The sequence below is a fragment of the Panthera uncia genome, unplaced genomic scaffold, assembly GCF_023721935.1.
Source record: "Panthera uncia isolate 11264 unplaced genomic scaffold, Puncia_PCG_1.0 HiC_scaffold_400, whole genome shotgun sequence".
In the NCBI taxonomy this organism is placed as follows: Eukaryota; Metazoa; Chordata; class Mammalia; order Carnivora; family Felidae; genus Panthera; species Panthera uncia.
This window is the reverse complement of record NW_026059540.1, coordinates 14,383-36,655: the sequence shown is the minus strand read 5'-3', so window position 1 is coordinate 36,655 and position 22,273 is coordinate 14,383. Positions and strand designations below refer to the sequence as shown.

General features: G+C 35.4%; 1 long non-coding RNA gene across 1 annotated transcript in view; it reads right to left on the bottom strand.

Moving 5' to 3' along the window:
- Positions 1 to 672: 672 nt before the first annotated feature.
- Positions 673 to 22,273, bottom strand: part of LOC125918047 (uncharacterized) — a 34,438-nt gene continuing 12,837 nt past the window's right edge. Inside the window, exon 2 of the long non-coding RNA XR_007456361.1 lies at positions 673 to 1,340. This is a non-coding gene — a long non-coding RNA (uncharacterized LOC125918047). The remainder of the gene's footprint in view (positions 1,341 to 22,273) is intronic.

Genomic DNA, 22,273 nt, shown 5'->3' with positions numbered 1-22,273 from the left:
TAGCAAAATTATTTCTTAAAACAAGTACAAAAAAAAATGTTAAGTACTACCCCCCTGCAGTTTTTACTGACATAATCATCAGGCATGATCAACGATATCTAATATTTAAAATGTTAATGTTGGGCTGCCTGGGTGGCTCAGTTGGTTGGGCATCTGACTTTGGCTCAGGTCATGATCTCACGGTCAGTGAGTTCCAGCCCCGCGTCAGGCTCTGTGCTGACAGCTTGGAGCCTGGAGCCTGCTTCAGATTCTGTGTCTCCCTCTCTCTCTGATCCTCTCCTCCCTGCTCACTCTCTGTCTCTCTAAAATGAATAAGTGTGAAAAAATAAAAAATATATACTTTATAAAATGTTAATGTTGACTTAAAACACAAAAACTACAGATGTAACATACCGGAACCATTAACAAAGACCACTCCAAGTTTTTAAAAGTCAAATAGCCAACTCCAGGGCTTTGCAAATATGGGCCTATGATTTAAGGTGGCAGGAGTGCCTGGGTGGCTCAGTGACTTGGTTTTGGCTCAGGTCATGATCTCAGCATCATGTGATAGAGCCCCAAGTCGTGCTCCACAGTGAACTCAGAGCCTGCTTGGGATTCCTCTCTTCCTCTGCCCCTCTCTCCTGCTCCCACTATCTCTCTCCCTCTCTAAAAAATAAAAATTAAAAAAAAAAAAAATGTTTAAGGTGACAAATTCAAAGTAACAAACAGAAGCCTGCATTTAAAAAAAAAAAATCTCCTACCTCTGCTTAGTTTTTTTCTTTCATCCTTCCTAAGGAATTTCAAGAAACATGGCTAGATTTTCTCGCTTTGTCTTTCATCTGAATATCTTTCTCAGCTAATGTCTAACTCAGATCCTCAAACCCTCCCTTTCTCCTATTTATTGTCACAGTAAATATGGACTACTTACTTTAGAATTTTTTTCTTTTGTGCTTGCTTTGGCAGCACATATACTAAAATTGGAACGACAGAATTTTTCTTTTTTTAAGTAAAGGTAATTGATATGGAAGATGAAGTAGGTAAGATGAAAAAGTGTGGGATTATCTTGGCAATACCAGAAAAAATATATGAGAAACTGTCACTGTATAATACAATAAACTTCAAGTAGACTTTACAAATTTCCTTAATTCATCTACAATAAACCTCAAAATAAACTCCAAAAAGACTGCAATTCAAAGCTCACAAGACAGTCTGATTTTAAAAAAAGAAAAAATTCAATTATTTACTTCATAACATAGAAAAATGAAAATGTCTTACTAGAAATGATGTATCAGCAAAAAAGTGCACTTAATATGATCCTTGCAGAAAACTCTTCTTTGTTCCTTTTTCACAAAAGGCAATTCCTTAATAAAGAAAAAAATATGAGATGGGTTAGTAAGTGTTAACTCTAAAAAAGAATTAAATATACATTTCATCATTATAAATTCCAACTCTCAACACTATATGTCTGGCAGATAGCACCACAAACACATACTGAATAATAGAAAAATAATTTATTGAAAGTAATTTGTTGCATTTGTCTAATAAAAACATAATGCTGGCCAATTGAGGATTTCTAATGTCACTAACCCATTTTTTTCAAGAAGTATTACTTAAATGTTCAGTGATATTCTATGTACTGCTAGATTCACAAATTGGCTTCCTAGGTCCCATTTTCCTATCCTCCACTTATTTTGATATGCTTTACATTTACTTGCTTATATTTATATGCTTATACTTACTATATTTACTGAATATATGTTTTACTAGAAGAGCTGAAAGTAGTCATTGTATTATGTTCTCATTTAGAAAACTGTCAAAGGGTCAGTGACTTGCATTGCCATAAAATACGTTTGTATTCAAATACAATGTGTATACTTGTAGCTTTCACTATCTTTTAAAGGGAACGATGGAATGAACATAATGAACATGAAATACCCAAAATGAACATTAAACTCATCACTGTCAATAATTCACATTTAAAAAAGGAACACTGGGGGCGCCTGGGTGGCTCAGTCGGTTAAGCGACTGGCTTCGGCTCAGGTCATGATCTCACGGTCTGTGAATTCGAGCCCTGCATCGGGCTCTGTGCTGACACCTCAGAGCCTGGAGCCTGTTTCAGATTCTGTGTCTCCCTCTCTCTGACCCTCCCCCATTCGTGCTCTGTCTCTCTCTGTCTCAAAAATAAATAAACGTTAAAAAAAAAATATTTTTTTGAAATAAAAAAGGAACACTGGTCAATACTAACTACTGGATTAGTGCATAAGGAATAATCCAGTTTGCTTGGAATAGTAGGAAGGCAGTTAGGTAAAAAAGGGAAAGATGGTAAAAGCACCCACCCACCTTCCTCACCCAGACTGGCCAGGATCAATTACGATGCTAATCCAATAACTTAGAATTCCATGACTGGGTAATTCTACCAACCCCCAAATAAATCTATTACATCAAATAAAAACAGTAATTTATCCAAAGAAATACCAGTTTTTGAATCTGATTCAGCAATATTAATTATTATGATACAGCAATTTTGTTTCTATTTGAAATGAATACCTCCTCTAGAGCTGGGGAAAAACACAAACTGCCAAATATTCTTTTTGTATTAATGAATTAAGTATTAAAGGCTTGAACTTTAAAACACACAGACTTTTTTTTTTTGCAAGGTTAAAAGGAGCTTGATTTAAAAAGCCATTTCAGCTTTTAATTACACCGAAATGTAGAAAAAACCTCCTTAAATACAGTTTCATCACCAACCAACTTCTATAATCCAAAAATCCAAAATGAAACTATTTTTCATGAATCCTCGATCTAAACAAAACTAAACATTTTTAAATGTATTTCAACACTAGCTTTGTGTGTCACAGAAGAAACTAAGGTTTAATTGGTTATTTACTGTCAAATTGCTAAACACAAATTTGATACATTCTGGTATATTTTCTTGTATCAAAAATTCACTCTCAATTCTATAAATGAACCGTTATTAATGATTTGAGTTTTGTACACAGTTCTCAAATAGTTTCTTAAAGAAAATATTCCAAAAATCAAGTTCTTTTACTATAATCTATAATGAAACGCACTCTTACCCTCAAAATAAAACCAAAACTAAAATGCTAGTGCTAGTTATCATTAAATTTCATATACTGAACTCCAAATCTCATTGCTTCTGTCCAGACAAGAGCTAGATAACCTGTACCTCCAACTGCTATCACTCCCAAATCTGGTTCCAACCAACCTCCTAGCTCCCTCCATTTCTAATTAACCAACATTGTTGTTAACCTGGACTACAAGCCACGGCCCAAAATGTCAAGCTCTGTAATTCTGTTCAAGTTTTTACCTCTGCTGGAAAAAATCTTCCCCTGTCTCTAAAACAAATCTTTCCCAGTTTAATGGCATCTTCTGTGATAGCAACCTCAAGAATACCCTTACCATCAACATCACTTCCAGGGGGCAAAATTATTACAATTAGTTCTGTATCAGTCTCTTCTATTATACTCTATGCCTTTTTTAGAGAAGGAACTTCATTCATTTTTGTATCTCCAATATCTAGTCAATAACTAGGATACAATTCAATATAATCTATTCAGAAAATATTTACTGAGCATCCAATATATTCCAGGCACCTTTCTAGGTGATAGGGATAAGTCCCTATATCTATGCCTGACCTCATGGAGCTTACATTCTACTGGGGAAGAACTACAATACACAGTGAATGAGGAATATATTATTGTATATAACAGGTTAGAAGAAAGTCCTTGAAAAGAAAAAAACAGAGCAAGGAATTAAGTAAGATCATAGGGAAGGGATTAAAATTTCAGAAAAGGTATCCAGGGAAGACCTAATGGGGTGATGATAATAAAAGCAACTGCAACAGCAGCAGCAGCAACATTTGAGTATTTATCATATACTAATCAGTATCCTAACTGCTTTAATGTATAACAGAGGTAAAGCCAACAATAATCTATTATCCTTAAAAGGAAATTGAAATAGGAGTGCCTGGGTGGCTCAATCAGTTAAGCTTCAACTTCGGCTCAGGTCATGATCTCATGGTTCATGGGTTCTAGCCCCACGTTGGACTCTGTGCTGACGGCTCAGAACCTGAAGCCTGCTTCAGATTCTGTGTCTACTTCTCTCTCTGCCCGTCCCTCGCTTGCGCACACTCTCTCTCAAAAATAAACATTAAAAAAATAATAAAATAATTTTTAAAAAAGGAAACTGAAATACTAAGAAGGTACCTGCCAAGGTCTCATAGCTAAGTTAGTCAAATGGTGTCGCTGGGATTTGAATCCAGGCATGCTTTTAAACAGCTGAACCCAGTTCATGCTTTTGTTAAATGAATTAAATACATGACAAAAATAAATGCATCCTGTATACAGCAATGGATTCAAAAGACAGAAAAGCAAATCTCAATCTCAGAGGATGGATATATTTGAGCAGCTTCAGTACATCAATACCTATATATGACAGGTACCCTGACAAATACAGGTGGGTGCGTGCATAAACAAGAATAATATATACTGATAATTTCTCAATAACTTTTAAAGTAAGACTTATATTTCCATATGATAATTACCAGAACTAAAACTTAAGACAGTATCACAAAAATCACATGGATAGGTCATAAAAAAAAAAAAGAAAAAACTTTAAAGAAGTACTCTGAAACAAATGAAACCTTTGAAGACACTATCATTTTAATAAAGGTTAAATGTCAAATATCGTAATTTATGCTGTGGCACAAGTCATTATCAACTTCCAATCTCCCATATTAACAAGAAGAGTTAAATGAAATGACTGAGATTCAAATTCCTCTTTTCAAATATCTCTACTACATTTTATGAAGCAAACAGGTAACACCTAATACAACTGCTGGTAATAACTGAAGACCTGAATGACCCAAGATAATTTGCTCCCTAATGCCTATCTCCTGCTATATTAGCTTGTTAATTAAATGCTTAATCAGTGAATGCCAATAAATTAGAAAGCAAAATGAAGCCAAAGTGCTATCAGACATGGTATTAACATTCCTAGTTTCAAGTCTTAAGGACCTAAATTCCTAAGCATTCCTAGGAATCCTAAGGATTCCTAAAATCCTCTAGTCTTGATTTAAAAAAATATAATTATGAAGAAAATTATGGCTTTATGTTTGAAGTTATCAAAATTTCACTGGATACCTCTGATCTGAGCATAATGAGTGTCTAAGATAAGAGGTTTTGGGGAGCCTGTGTGGCTCAGTTGGTTAAGCATCCGACTTCAGCTCAGGTCATGATCTCATGGTTCGTGAGTTGGAGCCCCACATCGCGCTTGGTGCTGACAGCTCGGAGCCTGGAGCCTGCTTCAGATTCTGTATCTCCCTCTCTCTCTGCCCCTCCCCACTCACCTCTGTCTCTCTTTCTCTCTTTCAAAAATATATAAACATTAAAAAAAAAAAAAGAGATTTCTATATGAAAACAAACAGCTTTAAAATCAATCCCGATGAAGAGAAAAATGAAACAGGACAAAAAACTTATCTACATCTATTTATCTACAAAGTACAAATAAATATATATATAACAGTCTGTAAACACAATAAGTACTGCATATTTGCTCAAATATTAATTTCATTTTGTAATGAAAACTTAGGTTCAGCATCACTGGCGTTTTTAATTCAAGCGAGGGTCAGCTCTCACACATGGGCATCAAACTATTCACGCCTTAGTAAGATTTTCAGTACCAGCCATGATGTAGTAACTAAGTACCAGACATGCTCTCCCAATAAACTCAACTAGAAAACTGATCAGATATATAAAACTGGACACCAAGCAGCTGAGCACTGTGATACCTGAGAAAAGAAAAAGTGTCCCCTCAAATAGCTGTATGCAAGGTGTCAGGAGGGCTCTGCAGGAATGGGAAGCCAAGTATAATATCGTGGACTTAGTAAAAGAAACAGACATCGAAATTTCGGAAGACTGAAGTAATGGGAATTTGAAAGGCACAGTAGCAGGGAGGATGGAGTTTAAGAACAGAAAGCACTCCTGAAATCTGTAGAGGAGTTTCTAGAGCAGCTCTGCCCAAAAGAAACAACATGAACCTAAAATGTAATTTTAAATTGTCTAGCACATACATTTTAAAAGTAAAATGAGGGGGGCACCTGGTTGGCTCAGTCACCCGACTCTTGATTTCAGCTCAAGTCATGATCTCACAGTTCATGGGTTCGAGCCCCGCATTGGGCCCTGTGCTGACAGCACAGAGCCTGCTTAGGCTTCTTTCTCCCTCCCTCTCTCTCTCTCTCTCAAAATAAATAAATAAACTTAAAAAAAAAAAAAAAGTAAAATGAAGCAGGTAAAACTAATTTTAACACAATTCATTTAACCCAATGTGCTCAAAATATTATCATCTCAGGATATAACTGATATAAAAAAGATATTTTACATTCTTTTTTTTCCCATAAGTTCTTGACAGTGTGTTTTACACTTACAGCATATTTAAATTGGAACTAACCACAATTCAAGCTCTCAATAGCCACAATGTGGCTAAATGCTACCATATACTCCACAATTGTTGAATAAAAACCTGTGCATGGTAAAGTGAAACTCTACAAGGTCAGGCAAGGAATAATGATCAGGCAGGCTCAAAAGTTCTCAAAGATTACATAAGACTGGGGGATGTGTAAGTTTCAACCAAAAAGGAGAAAAACCTCACTGAAACCTGGGGCAATCAGTAGAAATTGAAGCACAATTATCACTTAGTAGCTGTACTAAACTACTTCTAGAGCAAAGGCTACACTAGACCTGCCAGAACAAAGCTTAAAAACAAGCCTCAAAAGGTTCAAACAGATCTACAAGAAATGTAACACCCTGCCAAAACAAAATTAAAATCTCTCCAGGGGAAATCAACAAATCCAGACAACAGTGTGATGAATGTCCAAGAGTCAATCAAAACTTACTAAACATAAGAAAATGGAGAAATGCATGACACATACTAGGGGGAAAATCTGACAGAAGAAACAGACCCAGGAACAAAAGAGATTAAATCTTTGAAGACATAAACTTTAAAATATTATGTTTATGGGGCTCTGGGTGGCTCAGTCGGTTCAGCATCCGACTTCACCTCAGGCCGCGATCTCTCAGTTTGTGAGTTCCAGTCAGGCTCTGTGCTGACAGCTCAGAGCCTGGAGCCTGCTTCAGGTTATGTGTTTCTGTCTCTCTCTGCCCTTCCCCTGCTCACACTCTATCTCTCAAAAATAAATAAAACAAGAAAGAAAGAAAGAAAGAAAGAAAGAAAGAAAGAAAGAAAGAAAGAAAGAAAGAAATGTATGAAAGGATTTGAAGAAAAAAACTATTTTTTAAAGAATCAATAAATGTTTAAATATGAGAAATGTAGTATCTCAAATAAAAAACCAACTGGATAGATGTAGCAACAGATTAAAACAGTGCAGGAAAAAAAGACCCCTAACTTGAAAATATAAAAACAGAAAGCAAAGAAAAAAAAAAAAGAAACAAACAAAAAATAGCATCAAGGACCTGTGGGAATATCAAGGGCAGTCTAAAAATGGTATAACTAGAGTCCTGGAGGGTTGGGGAGACAGAAAAAATATCTTAAGAAATAAGGACCAAAGAATTTCCAAATTTGACAAAAACTAAACCCATATTCAAGAGACTCAGTGAACAAAAAACAGGTTAAGCACAAGAAAAATCACACCAATTCATATAATAACCAAACTGCTGAATTCCAGTAATATAGACAAAATCTTAAAAGCAGCCAAAGTGGGGGAAAGACACATTACAAACAGAGGAACGAAGATAAGAATTACCAGGCTCTTTGTCAAAAACAATACAAACAAGTTTAAAACAAAGAAAAAAAGCCTTTGAAGTGCTACAAAGAAAAAAAAAAAAAACCTGCAAATCAAAATCTATACAAAGCAGTAATATGCTTCACAAAGGGCAAATAAAGACATTTTCAGACAAACAAAAGCTGAGAATGTGTCACCAGCAGGTATGCACTACAAGACTGAAAATTCTTCAGGAAGAAAAAGGATAACAGAATTGTACAAGAGAGGGAACCCTAACGTAAGCTATAAACTTACTTAATAAAAATGTACCAGGGGCACCTGGGTGGCTCAGTTGGTTAAGCATCTGACTTCAGCTCACGGATCTCATGGGTTCGAGCCCTGCATCAGGCTCTGTGGTGACAGATCAGGGCTGGAGCCTGCTTCAGATTCTGTGTCTCCCTCTCTCTCTCTGCCCCTCCCCTGCTCATGCTCTGTCTCTGTCTCTCAGAAATAAATGTAAAAAAAATAATAAAAAAAATTTTTAAAAATGTACCAATACTGACTCACTAACTGTAACAAATTTATCACACCAGTGCAAACTGTTACTAACAGGGGACACTGGGGGCCAAAGCAAAAGGGAGAATAGGGGAAGGGAAAGAGGAAAGTATATGGGAACTCTGTACTTTCAGCTCAGTTTTTCTGTTCTAAGAAATAAGTTTATTAATTAAAAAAGAAACAGCAGAGGGTACCTGGGTGGTTCAGTCAGTTAAGCGTCCAACTCTTTGGTTTCAGCTCAGGTGATGATCTCATGGTTTGTGGATTTGAACACAGAGCCTGCCTGGGATTCCCCCTTTCCTTTCTCTGCCCCTCCCCTGCTAGCTCTCTCTCAGTATAAACAAACTTTAAAAAATTAAATTAAATTAAAATAAAATAAAATAAAATAGAAATAGAAATAGATAGAAACTTACTTCCACACAAAGGAAGAACAAAAATGTGAAATGTTTACCATCTATTTTCTTATCTTTAATTTTTAAAAAGATATTTGATTGTGTGAAGCAAAAGTGGCAGTAGCATACAATAACCTGTAGAATAAAATCACAAAAATAGCACAAAGAATGAGAGGGAAAAAACTGAAAGTACACTGTACTAAGGATCTTTCATTATTCATAAAGTGATAAGTTCAAGATGCAAGCTGTAAAACCCTAGAGCAACTACTAAAAAAGAAACTAATAAAACTAATAAGCCAAGAAAGAGGTAAAATGAAATGCTAAAAAATAAGCAATCCAAAAAAAGGAAAACACAAAACAGAAAAAAATTTAAAAAAATATAACAATAGACTTAAATCCAACTGTGTGAATAATGATATTAAATATGTATGATCTAAATGTCCCAATTAACAGGTAGAGACTATGACACTACACTGGAAGCAGAGACTGTCATACTGGATAAAGAGATGTACCCCACTTTAAATATGATATAGATAGATCAAGCATAAAATACGAAAGGATATACCATACAAACATTAATCACAAGAAAGGTGGAATACCTATATTAATAACAAACAAAGCAGGTCACAATGGAACGTATCTTACCAGGTATAAAGGGACATACATCATAATGCTTAATGTGTCAATTTATCAGAAATACAAAGTAATCCTAAATGTTTATTCAGTCAATAGCAGAGTTTCAAAACATGTGAAACACTGACAAAATTAAAAGGAGAAATAGATAAAATTATAATTATAGCTAGAAATTCAACAGTCTCTCACAATTAGTAAAACAAGCAGAGAGAAAATCAGTAAAGATATATAAACCCTGAACAACACTATGAACCAGTGGAGTTGTTCATGTCTCTTGGTATAGTCAATAAGAGAGAATTTATGCTGGACCATAAAACAAGACACCTAATAAATTTATCAGAGCTGAAATCACACTGAAAGGTTTTCTTTTTGAAGATCTGATTTGCTTTATTAAAGGATTCATAAATGGAGCGGCATCTCATCCAGCAAGCAGAGACACATTCCCCAGAAAGTGTTTTCAGACCACAAAAGAATTAATGACCAGTAATAAAACTACATTGGAAAATTCCCCAGTTATTTGTAAATTAACACATTTCTAAATAACCCATAGGTTAAAGAACTCATGAGGAAAATTTAAAAACACGTGGAACTAATGATAATAAAAACACATACCTAATTACATAGGGTGGAGCTAAGGATGCTTGGAAATTTATATCTTTTAAGTATTTACGTTTGAATAGAATCAAGGTTTAACATTGGTGTTTTAAATTAGTTCCACCTTAAGAAGGTAGAGAAAAAGAACATTAAACTAAAAGCAGAGGTAAAGAAATAATAAAAGTAGCAATTGGTGAAATGGATGACAGAAAGAAAGAAAGAAAGAAAGAAAGAAAGAAAGAAAGAAAAGAAAGAAAGAAAGAAAGAAACCAAAAGTTGGTTCTTTGAAAAGAACCCCTAGCTAGGCTGGTCCAGAAAAGAAGAAAGAAGACACAAATTACTAACATTAGAACTGAAAGAGAATACATTACTACAGATATTTCAAACATTAAATGCACATTAAGTTTGTAGTAAATACAATTTTTTGCCAATAAGTTTGACAAGTTAAATGAAATAAATGAAATTCCTTGAAACACGCACATTATCAAAACAGACACAAAAAGAAAGCCTGAATAATCCTCCAATTCAGAAATTTTAATTCAAAATCAAAAGGCTTCCCACAAAGAAAATTCCAGACCCAGATGGCTTCCCTAGTGAATCCCTTAAACATCTACAATATCAGTCTTACACAAACTCTTTTAGAAAACAGAGGAAAAAGAAACACATTCTAACATATTTAATAAGGCCAGAATAATCCTGACACCACAGCAAGGCAAGGCAAAGAAAATACATACTAATTATCACTCGTTTATATAAGATGCAAATATTATTAATAAAATATAAGCAGGTCATATCCAGCAATATATAAAAAGTTAAATATCAATATAAATGGGGTTTGTCTTAGGAATGCAAGGTTGGTTTAGTTACATTGGTAACTTACTGTATTAACATATTAAAAAAGAAAAAGTGATTAATTTCAAGAGGTAGAAAAAATATCTGTGCATGATTAAATACCCATTTGTGGGGCAGTAGAGGGGAACACCTCTCAACAAACTAGGACTGAAGGAATCTTTTTCAACCTAATGAAAGTCATCTACAAAAACCTACAGCTAATGATAAAGGGCTGATTTTATTTTTCCTGTATGATTATAAACAAAGGATGCACACGCTCACTATTTCTACCATTTTACTAAAGATCTCAATAACTACAATACAACAGGGAGAAAAAAAAGGATCTAGATTGGAAAGGAAAGAAAGAAAACAGCTTCTACTCACATATGATATGACAACATATATAGGAAATCCCAAAAAACCTACAATAAAGTGGCTGGAAGTAAAAATGGGTTTTTCAAGGGTACAGGATATAAGATCAATATTTTTTATATAAAGATTGTAATGTATTTTTTTTTAAAGTAGGCTCCATGCCCGATATGAGGCTTGAACTTACAACCATGAAACTGAGTTACATGCTCTACCGACTGAGCCAGCCTTAGATCTATAGTTTTTAAATCAAATTTCTATATACCAATAATGACAAATGCACAGTTACACTTTTTAAAAATACTATTCAAGGGTGCCTGGGTGGCTCAGTCAGTTAAGTGTCCAACTTCGGCTCAGGTCATGATCTCATGGCTCTTGGGTTCGAGCCCCACATCGGGCTCTGTGCTGACAGCTCAGAGCCTGGAGCGTGCTTCGGATTCTGTGTCTCCCTCACTCTCTCTGCTCCTCCCCACTCATGCTCTGTCTCTCTCTCTCTCTCAAAAATAAATAAACATTTAAAAAAATGTTTTAATACATAAAAATAAAAATACCATTCATCTTAGCATCAGAGGTATGAAATATTTAAAGACAAATTGAACAATATATGTGCAAGACTATTATCCTGAATACTAAAAAACACTGAGAGAAATTAAGGAAGACATAAAAAAAAAAAAAAGGAACAATCATGTTCACAGATCCATACACTTAATATTACTATGATACTGCTTCTCTGCAAATTGATTTACAAATTCAAAACAATCCCAATCAAAATCCCAGCAAGTGTTCTTGCAGAAATTCACAATTAAAAATTTATAATACAGGGGCGCCTGGGTGGCTTAGTGGGTTAAGTGTCCAGTTTCGGCTCCAGTCACAATCTCGTGGTTTGTGAGTTCGAGCCCCACATCGGGCACTGTGCTGACACCTCAGAGCCTGGAGCCTGCTTCAGATTCTGTGTCTCCCTCTCTCTCTGCCCCTCTCCCGCTGGTGCTCTGTCTCTGTCTCTCTCAAAAATAAACAAACATTTAAAAAAAATTATAACATAACTAAAACAATTTTGAAAACAAACAAAAGTTGGAAGATACAGCACAATGTTAAAACACACACACACCCCTAAATCAAAGGAATAGAGTGCAGAAGTAAATCCACACACATATGGTCATTTGATAGTCAACAAAGGCACTAAGGTAATTAAAATGAAAAAGCCTTATCAACAAATGGTACCAGAACAAATTAATGAATCTTGATATTACCTCACTAAAATTACTACCACTCACTAAAATTAATTCAAAATGTTTCACAGACCTATGTGTAAAAACGAAACTATAAAACCTCCAGAAGTAAACACAAGACAAAAAATTATTACTGCCCCATGTAAAGCAAAGATTTATCAGACATACCACAAAAAGGCAAAATTGACAATTTTAGAAGGTCGACAAGCAGCACTTTATCAAAATTAAAACCTTGTTCTCTTTGAAAGACAACATTAAGGAGATAAAAATCAAGCCACATACTCAAAGAAACTAGCCAAAGTAAAATAATGAAAATAAGAAAAAGACTTCTATCTAGAATGTATAAAAATCTCTTACAGTTCCGTCATTAGAAGACAAAAAACCCAATTAAAAATGGGCAAGGGGCACCTGGGTGGCTCGGTTGGTTAAGCATCTGACTCTTGATCTTGACTCAGCTCATTATCTCCTGGTTTGTGAGTTTGAGCCCCATGACAGGCTCTGTGCTAACAGCGCAGAGCCTGCCTGGGATTCTGTCTCTCCCTCTCTCTGCTCCTCCTCCACTCTCTGTCTCTCTCAAAATAAACTTGAAAAAAATGGGCAAAAGACTTGAACATTCACCAAAGAAAACAAATGAATACCCAGTAAGCAAATGACAAATGTTTAATATCTTTACTCATCAAAGAAATGCAAAATAAAACTGTAATAAAATGCCAGTATATACCCACTAAAACGGCTAAACTTAAAAAAACTGACAATGCAGGGGCGCCAGGGTGGGTCAGTTGGTTGAGCGACCGACTTTGGCTCAGGTCATGATCTCACAGTCTGTGAGTTCGAGCCCCATGTCGGGCTCTGTGCTGACAGCTGGGAGCCTGGAGCCTGCTTATGATTCTGTGTCTCCCTCTCTCTCTGCCCCTCCCCCACTCGTGCTCTGTCTCTGTCTCAGAAATAAATAAACATTAAAAAAATTAAAAAAAAAAGAAAAGCTGACAATGCAAAGTGTTGAAGATTTGGAGAAACTGCAACTCTCATTGCTGGTGAACTGTAAAATCGTATTACTTTGGAAAACAGTTTCAGTTTCTTATAAGGTAAAACATACACTTATGTGACCCAGAAATTTCATTCTTTGGTATTTATCCAAGAAAAATGGAAACATAGGTCTACACAAAGGCTTATACTCAAATGCAAGAGTAGCTTTATTCATTATAGCTCCAAATTTGGAGTGTCCAAGCAAGATGAATGGAGAAACTGGTCTAGACATATAATGAAATGCTAGGCAACTCTAAAAACAAACTACTCAAACTACTCAAACTACACACAAACATGGATGAATTGCAAAAACATTAGGGGGGGGGGAGGAGCCAGACACTGGTATCATTTAATATCTGATACTAGAACTGGGGAAAAAATTACTTAGGCCCTAAAAAAACAGATTTATAAACAAATAGATACTAAGTCACAAGAAAAATCTTTAAGTCAATAAAACTTCACAGAAGGAAGCATTTAAGAAAGTGATTCTAAGCAGGAGACCAGGGACTATTCCAATTAGAGGAACTAAGGAAAGATGACACAAACATGAGTAGGTATCAACAAAAAGAGCAAAGCAGAGTGTAGGGTGGACAGATGGGCAGAACACAATTACGCACTACCTTGAAAACAGGCAAGCACTTGAATTTAATATGACAAAAAATGCAAAGATAAGAGAAAGGCCAGACTATCTTCTCAACTAGGATAATGCACAATTCCCACCTCAATGCTAAGTAAGGTTACAAAGCTGGGTTCATATACAGTCCACTAAAACACAACTTATTACATTCTTAGTGGACAAAGAAGATAGTATTGTGTCATCATGCAATAGTATACTAATGCCAAGAAATGCCCATTTTCCTCCTTGACCTTCCACCTTCATCTATTATCCTCCAAACTACCCATGAGGACCAAAATACCTCTTCACACGGCTTCTGTTTTACAAAAATACAAAAGAAAATAACCTTATTAAGAAATAATTAACATACCATATTAATTCACCCACTTAAATAATACACTCGAATGTTTTTTTATATTCCAAGGTATGTGCAACCACTACCACTATCTAGTTCCAGAACATTTTCATCATGCTAAAAGAAATATAGTACTCATTAGCAGTCACTCCCCATTCCTTATCTCCACCTATACCTGCAGCATTTACTTTTGTCTGCATAGATTTGCCTATTTTGTACATTTCACATAAATTAAACCATACAACATATGGTCTTTTGTGGCTTACTTTGCTCAACAATATTTTCAAGATCCATCCACTTTGTACCATGTATCCATACTTAATTCCTTTTTACTGCCAAATAATATTCCATTGCATGGAAATACCACATTTTATTTATTCATTCATCAATTAATGGACATTTGAGTTGTTTCCACTTTTTACCTAATACTATGAACACTAGTACACAAGTTTCTGTGTGAATATATGTGTTCATTTTTTTTTAAGTTTATTTATTTTGAGAGAGAGAAAGGGATGGGGGAAGGGAGAAGTGGAGGGGCAGAGAGAGAGGGAGAGAGAAAGAATCCATGTTCATCACAGAGCTCAACACGGGGCTTGAACTCATAAACCATGAGATCATGACCTGAGCCAAAATCAAGAGTCGGACGCTTAACTGAGCCACCCAGGCTCCCCTTTACATATTTAGAGTGTCTTCAGATTTTCTTTTCTATAATCTCACTTCATTACAGTAACACCCCCCCCCCACAGTGATAGACATACCTGTTGTTATGCCACAGGTATAAATTAGGCACTTTAAGTAATTTACTACGACCTATTTTATTCTCCCACATAACTTACCAACCCCCTCAATCTATAATCAGCAAGATTACTGACAGTTTTCACAATATTTAATATTTATTACATATCTGATAATACTGTCATTCTTCAAGTGAAGGATGTGACCTCTCAAATGCTCAAGTTCCATTTGTTCTACCCCTTAACCTTACCTTAATGGCTAATACTCCCAGTATTCCTTCTCCCAGTTGAGAACCAACAGTCCTCAACTACCCACATTTCAATAACAAGAAGCACATTTTGTCCACACACCAAAACAACAGTAACAAAAAAAGTTTAAAGATCAGCATACTGTAAAATGTGACACTAAGTAGTTAAAATAATAGCCACATAAATACCAGTTTGGTTAAACAGTCTGGTAAACCAGTAAAGTCAAACAGATGTCCATATTAATATAAATGTTGGCCAGAATCTAGAAAAGCTTGGACACTGTGTTCATGATATTCTGCAACTTCCTGAAGTTTTGAACTGGAAGAGGCCTTAGAAAGGTCTTTTTAGCGACCAAATTCTAAAGCTTATAGAAATGAAATGGAATCCAGGTGTAAAATCCAGACTACCAATCTAACCCATATTAAAATAGGATTCTCCCTATTTAAAACAAACAACAAAAACACCTGAACAAATGGAAATGAAGAAATCCAGAAGAAAAGGGCCAAACCTATAAAAGGGATTATGAGATACAAGCTTCTAGTTACAAAATAGGTAAGTCACAGAGATGAAAAATACAGCATAGGTAATAAGATATATCAATAAGATGGTAATAACCATCTTGGTGACAAGATGGTAACTACACCTATCGTGCTGAACACTGAGTAATGTATAGAACTGCTGAACACCTATTGTATACTAGAGCTAATATAACACTGTATGTGAATTGTATTTCAAATATATAAAGTTTCCATTGCAAACAACAAAAAGGGAAAGAAAAAAGGTCTTAAAGTTACCATGAAAGATGGATACCATAACTTGTGATTTCTCTTGAAAGTTATTTGATACCTCTAAAGTGCCTGATTCTGATACCCCTTCTTAAGTGAAAAGAGAACGGGGAAAAGTTATAACTACTGCCCTAAGAACTGCACATTATCTACAACATAACCTAGAATAATTGTGGCAATTATAAACTACTATAATACTTTACTTCTCTGCTAAGTAGATCCACGGTTACACGTGTCAAAATTTCATCTCACAGCAGAAAAAAAACGTTAAGAACTACTGATCTGGACCAGAAGGAGTAGAGATGTCTTAAAGGCATCGTTTTAAAAGCCTAGTTCAATCCAGATCCTAGGTTTTACACTTTACAAAGGGTCATTTGAAAGACAGGAATTTAAAGATTCATTTACGGGGCGCCTGGGTGGCTCAGTTGGTTGAGTGTCTGACTTCGGCTCAGGTCATGATCTCGCGGCTTGTGGGTTCGAGCCCCATGTCAGGCTCTATGCTGTCAGCTAGGAGCCTGAAGCCTGCTTCGGATTCTGTGTCTCCTTCTCTCTCTGCCCCTCCCCCACTTGTGCTCGGTCTCTGTCTCTCAAAAATAAATAAATGTAACAAAAAAATTTTTAAAGATTCATTTACATTTACCAAGAACCTACAAGAAAAGAATGCAGGAACTAACACACCAGCATAAAAATCTTCAATGCAGCATGTATGGGTTTACTGCCCTTAGTATAAGATCAAACATGGTAACTACAGTAAGACAGATACAAAGTACTATTGGATTTCAAAAGAAAAAACTTTTTAATTGGAAAGAACCTGTTTTTTTATGGAGAGCAGAGCCTTGGAAAGGAGACTAAGAAGTGGGATGCAGAAGATACACAGGAAAACAAGAAAAGACATCTTTACCTATGCCTTCTACCTGAAAGGTATGTATCCCCACCAATTCCCTTCAAACAATCAAATTAAAGAATGAGCCTAGCATTGTGCTTTTTAAAAAGTGTTGCTGGGGAGAATTCTTTAAGGAACTAAGCTTTAGTAATGAAAAAAGACACACACATTAGCATCATTATCTTGTATGGGCATATTACAGAAGGCACTGGTTACTTCCATGCTTAAAAACTTTCAACATCTCTTCCTTAACTATAAAAAGCAAAGTCCAAACTGCTCAATATTCAAGATGGTCTCCAATCTGGCCTCAAGCCCTCTTTCCTACTTTACTTCCTTTTTTTTTTTTTTTCCTGTTTATTTATTTTTGACAGACACACAGAGCATGAGCATGGGAGGGGCCGAGAGATGGGGAGACACAGAATCCAAAGCAGGCTCCAGGCTCCAAGCTGTTAGCACAGAGCCCAACATGGGGCTCGAACTCACAAACCATGAGATCATGACCTGAGCCAAAGTCAGATGCCCAACAGACTGAACCATCCAGGCACCCCCGCCACACTTCACTTCTGAAAAGCCTTACTTTTCTTCTGAAAAGCCAAACTAAGTCTGATACATACCTCTAACTTTCCTGTCTTAGTTCCTTTGCTCCAATTGTTTGCTCTATGTGGAGTATCTTCCATATCTGTGACAATAAAACTTGACATTCAACTCAAATATCAATTCTTCCATGAAGCAGCCCCCCCCCATCACTTCTGAACTTTCCTTCCCTGAACTCCCTAATTCATTCACTGAGTCTAAGATTTACACATCACTTGGTAATTAGCACAGCACAGCAATTAGTGGGAATTTTACCCTACCTAAGCCATTATCTCCTAGAAGCAAATAGCTATATCTCATAGGTGTTTTTATTTCAGAACCAATAATATAAAAACAACAGTTAAAGCACTGATAACAGATAAGGGATAGTCCAAAAGAGGGAGTGAAGGATCAGAGCCATGGACATTGCTTTGGGGCTACCATATTTACCAGTCAAAAGAAAAAGGGGAAGGCAATAAAAAGAAAATGTACAAAGTGCATGACAAGTCATTATTTAAGATTTGTAGAAACTATGGAAAAACAAATGAAAGCTTATAAATGAGGATCCAAAGACAACTAGGCATAGGTACTGATTGGCTTTTAAACACCATTAGAAAGCCAGGTAGAGAATTCCAAAGATGTATCATTAATAACAAAAGATTTTAATATATATGTAAGATATCTGATGCTTAAAGTCAATACACCTTTCAATCCTGGTTGGTACTTTTATTTTTTTAAAATGTACAGTGACTAGTTCAAACAAGTCCATGTCTACTCCAACAACATGAGATACTGACAAAAAAAACTTGTTAATTCTAGGAAAAGGAATGTTTTAAGGTAATAAATATTTTAAACTGAATTCTAGAACCAACGTAATTCCAACTTTAATTTCTCATGTTAACAAGACAGATAAATAGCATAAAAGACAAAAAACCCAGTAAACTTAGAGTAAACAGACTTAGTGCTATCTTATTAAACATAATAATGAGTACGTAAGCAAGGAATAACCCCACACCTACCATTTACTGTAATCAAAAGACAATTGTCAAGGTCATAAAATAGAGAAAACCAAGAGAGAGTAGAAAAAGAACGAAAAGAGATACATGTAGTTTAATTTTCAAAGAAGTTAACACCTATCAGATCAATTCCCAAGTTTAAAAGTTACCTTCTCCCAAAAGTTCACATACTGGCTTGCTATTAGAATAAAGAAGTACCAAGAAGCCCTTGGCTAAATATAGGCCTACAACTCATTCATGTTATACTAAAACCAAGGCATTTCCAATATACATTCTATAAAAAAATCTTTTTGAGTTAGTAACTTTGCTTTACAGAGAAAAGCACTTAAGACTCCTGTAATACCAGAAACTGCATTTGCATGCTAATAGAATGAAGAGTATTTAAATTTGATTAGTTTATTTCTCTTACAAGGTATTTTCTAGAGTCTTTAGCTCACCAGTGGAAGCTGAATGCCTAGGTCTCTTTCTAACTAAAGGCTTTGTAGCACTGGCAGCATAATTCAAGATTTCTGCTCTTCCTCCCCCAAAAGTAGAGACTTCAGTGAGGACAACCGTGATGGTATACCTAAGTAACTCTAAAAATATTCCCCCTAAACCATATGAAAAAAAGCAAGAAAGGAAAAAGAAGTTCTATACAAAACCATGTTTTCAGCACAGCCTGAAGACAAAGACTGCTGATACTGCAGAACAACTGTGAATGAAAACAGAAAAATCCCCCAAATCCTAGCACTTAATCTCTTAGGCTGTCACTCCACCCCTACTTGAACACAGAGGCTTGGTGGCAAGGAGGCAAGCAAAGGAGCCTCAGGGTCATTTGCACGAAAACTGAAAGTATGAAACCTTTCCTAAACCTGGATATACTGGAAAAGTGTCTGGGCAGATCAGAACACAGACTACAGGTAAGAAAGTGCAAAGTTCTGGTGATTTAAAGGAACAGGTGCCATTTAAGGCACTGGCTGCCACATAAAGGGACACAACTTTGAAACACATAGCTTCTGGGGGAGAAAACAGGCAAAAGGAAAGGAAGAGAGTTCTTTGGCAATTGGACGGTAATAGGAAACAGAACAAGGATAAAATTTAAGGTCTTGCATGATCAAAGAGAATTATAAAACTGGAAGTCTCACAACCCTTCTCCAACCATTAAAACAAAAATCAACTGAATAGGACTGTTCTATACTGACAGAAGAGGGCACCATTAAACTAGGAATACTGTACAACACCCCAATACCATAAAAATGAACAAAAGAAAAGTGAAATCCAGAAAAATCAGGAAACTGAATTTGACACTTACCAACTGAGGAAAACCCACTGCCAAAAACAAACTCAAAGCAAGAAAAAAAGGTAAGTCAATACTCCAAATCAAAGACATCCAGACAAACATTTAAGGATATGAAAACTACTTTGAATCAGCAATTCAAAAACTAAAAAAAAAAAAAAAAAAAAAAAAGTGGATAAAACAGAAAGAGAATTTTAAAAGGTGAATGAATTCAAAAAGAAATGGAGAAACTAAAATTAGAAATGCAGAATAAATTGCAAGGCATCCAAGAAAGAACAACTCAAATGAATATGAGCTACCACAGTCTACCACAAGATTTATAAGCCACATCCATCCACATTTGGTGTTATTTTCTCATCTGATTTCAAATAACTGTCTATCCACCAACTGCTTCACAATCCTCACAAGCCATACTAACACTCATATAAGAAAACTTCATGTCCTTTTCATAGTGAAATGCCATATTACCAAGTATTGCTTAACTATTCAACATGTCTAAAACTAAGCTGTTGTTCTAAATATATTAGGTCCCTCCTTACTGTGTATCACTGACAGTTTTTGAGTATTATTCCGCTAACTCCACTGATCCCATGAACTCCATCCATGGTTTTTACTGCATGACTTTGCACAGCATGGTGATTTTTTAGGAACACATATACTGTGTTATAGTAGAACTGAATGTGATGTGTATGTGTGGGTTAATATACACACATCTATTTTCTTAGCTCTGCTGAGAAGGCAGACACAGACAATGACACCCCAAAAGCAATGAGCACACCCAGCATCCAGATCTTGGATTCTAAATGTCATCCTCCAATAAAAGGAGTCAGGGCTCTTTGGAAAAGAGAGTAATTCCAGGGTTGGGATAGGTAAAACATAAATGAGCCTGGAGTTTCTTGCAGCACCAGAAAGTAGGGAAGTTCTTTTTAAAAAAAGATGAAAGAATGTCGAAAAGACACAAGAGTCAAACAGGAGGAGCTCTCAATGGCCAAAGTTGGACAATCTGAGAAATAAAATAAATGATAGCATCAAATTATAATCTACAATATAAAATACCTTTGAGTCTATAATGATATAAATAAGTAACCGAATAGAGAAGTGACATCTCTTCATTAATAAGAATTCTATTTGATAAATGAGAAAGAAACCAAACAAAACCAACAACAACAAAAACAAAACAAAACAAAATTGCCATTAGGTAACTATTACAATAATACAGGTATCCCCCCACCCCAGCTTTTTGAAAATTTACATTAAGCCACTTCACTTTAGAAAGACCCACAACAGCACCTATTTTCTACCTGAGAGAAATATGGAAAGAGTTTTTTTCTTTTAAGAAAAAAGGCAAAAGATAAAGAATGAATAGAGAAAGAAAAAACAAAGAAAAAAGGCAAAAAACAGTATTCAGCATTTATTTTGCAATGAGTCATTACAGAGGCAGCACACACCCTGAGCAGCACCACCAAGCTCCTTGTTCTGGTAACTACACTCAGCATCTCTAATCTCAAGCTGCCATAGTTTTGAATTTTGTGCGTGCACATCTGTGCTTTATCTCTATTCATTCTGCACATCCATTAACATGATGTGTTCTAAGGTATCAGAAAAGCCTAAAAGAGGTTATGTTTTTAAACAAAAATCTCAAAAATTTTTCCATATAAATTAATGGTAATGGCTTCTTTACACCATTTCACCTTTTTAGAAGGTTTCACAGGCACAATCTACTATTCGATAGTGGGGGAAAATCCTCTAATTGTTGCAGGTTAAGTTCCACCCATGAGTGCTAAAAACAAGTGAAAGTTTAAGAAGAAACAGAAAATCAACATACTCTCAAAGTATCTCCCCCATGATATTTATCATTTTCAAAGAGGAAAACTGTGACTTTACAATGGAGAAACCAGCAGAAACCACTTTATGTAATCAAGATTAACATCAGATATTGACATCATGTACTCCTGATATAAAATGTACCTCTTTGATATGCTACCATTACTTCAGTGGTTTTATTGGCAAAAACGCAAAATTCAAATTAATTTTAAGAAAGCAACAGAAACCCAAATTGGATGACATTCTACAAAATAATGACCAGTACTCCTCAGGAAGCATCTGGGTAGAAGAATGAGAAAGGAATGAATTATCACAGATTTGAAGAGACTATATAAAAAATAAATGCAATGTGGGATCCCGGGTTGGATCCTAGGACCAAAAAAAAGGTCATTAGGAAAAAAACTGATGAAGTTCACATAAGATATTTAGTTTAGCAAATAGTATATTAATTTTATGGTTTTGATTATTATACCATAGTGGCCCAACATTAGGGCAACAGTCATACTATTTTTTCAACTCTTCTCTATCTCCAACATTATTCCACAATGTATCTTTTTAGTAAAATATAAAAAAAGAAATACCCACAAAATGATTAGTTTTTACAAAAATCTTACTA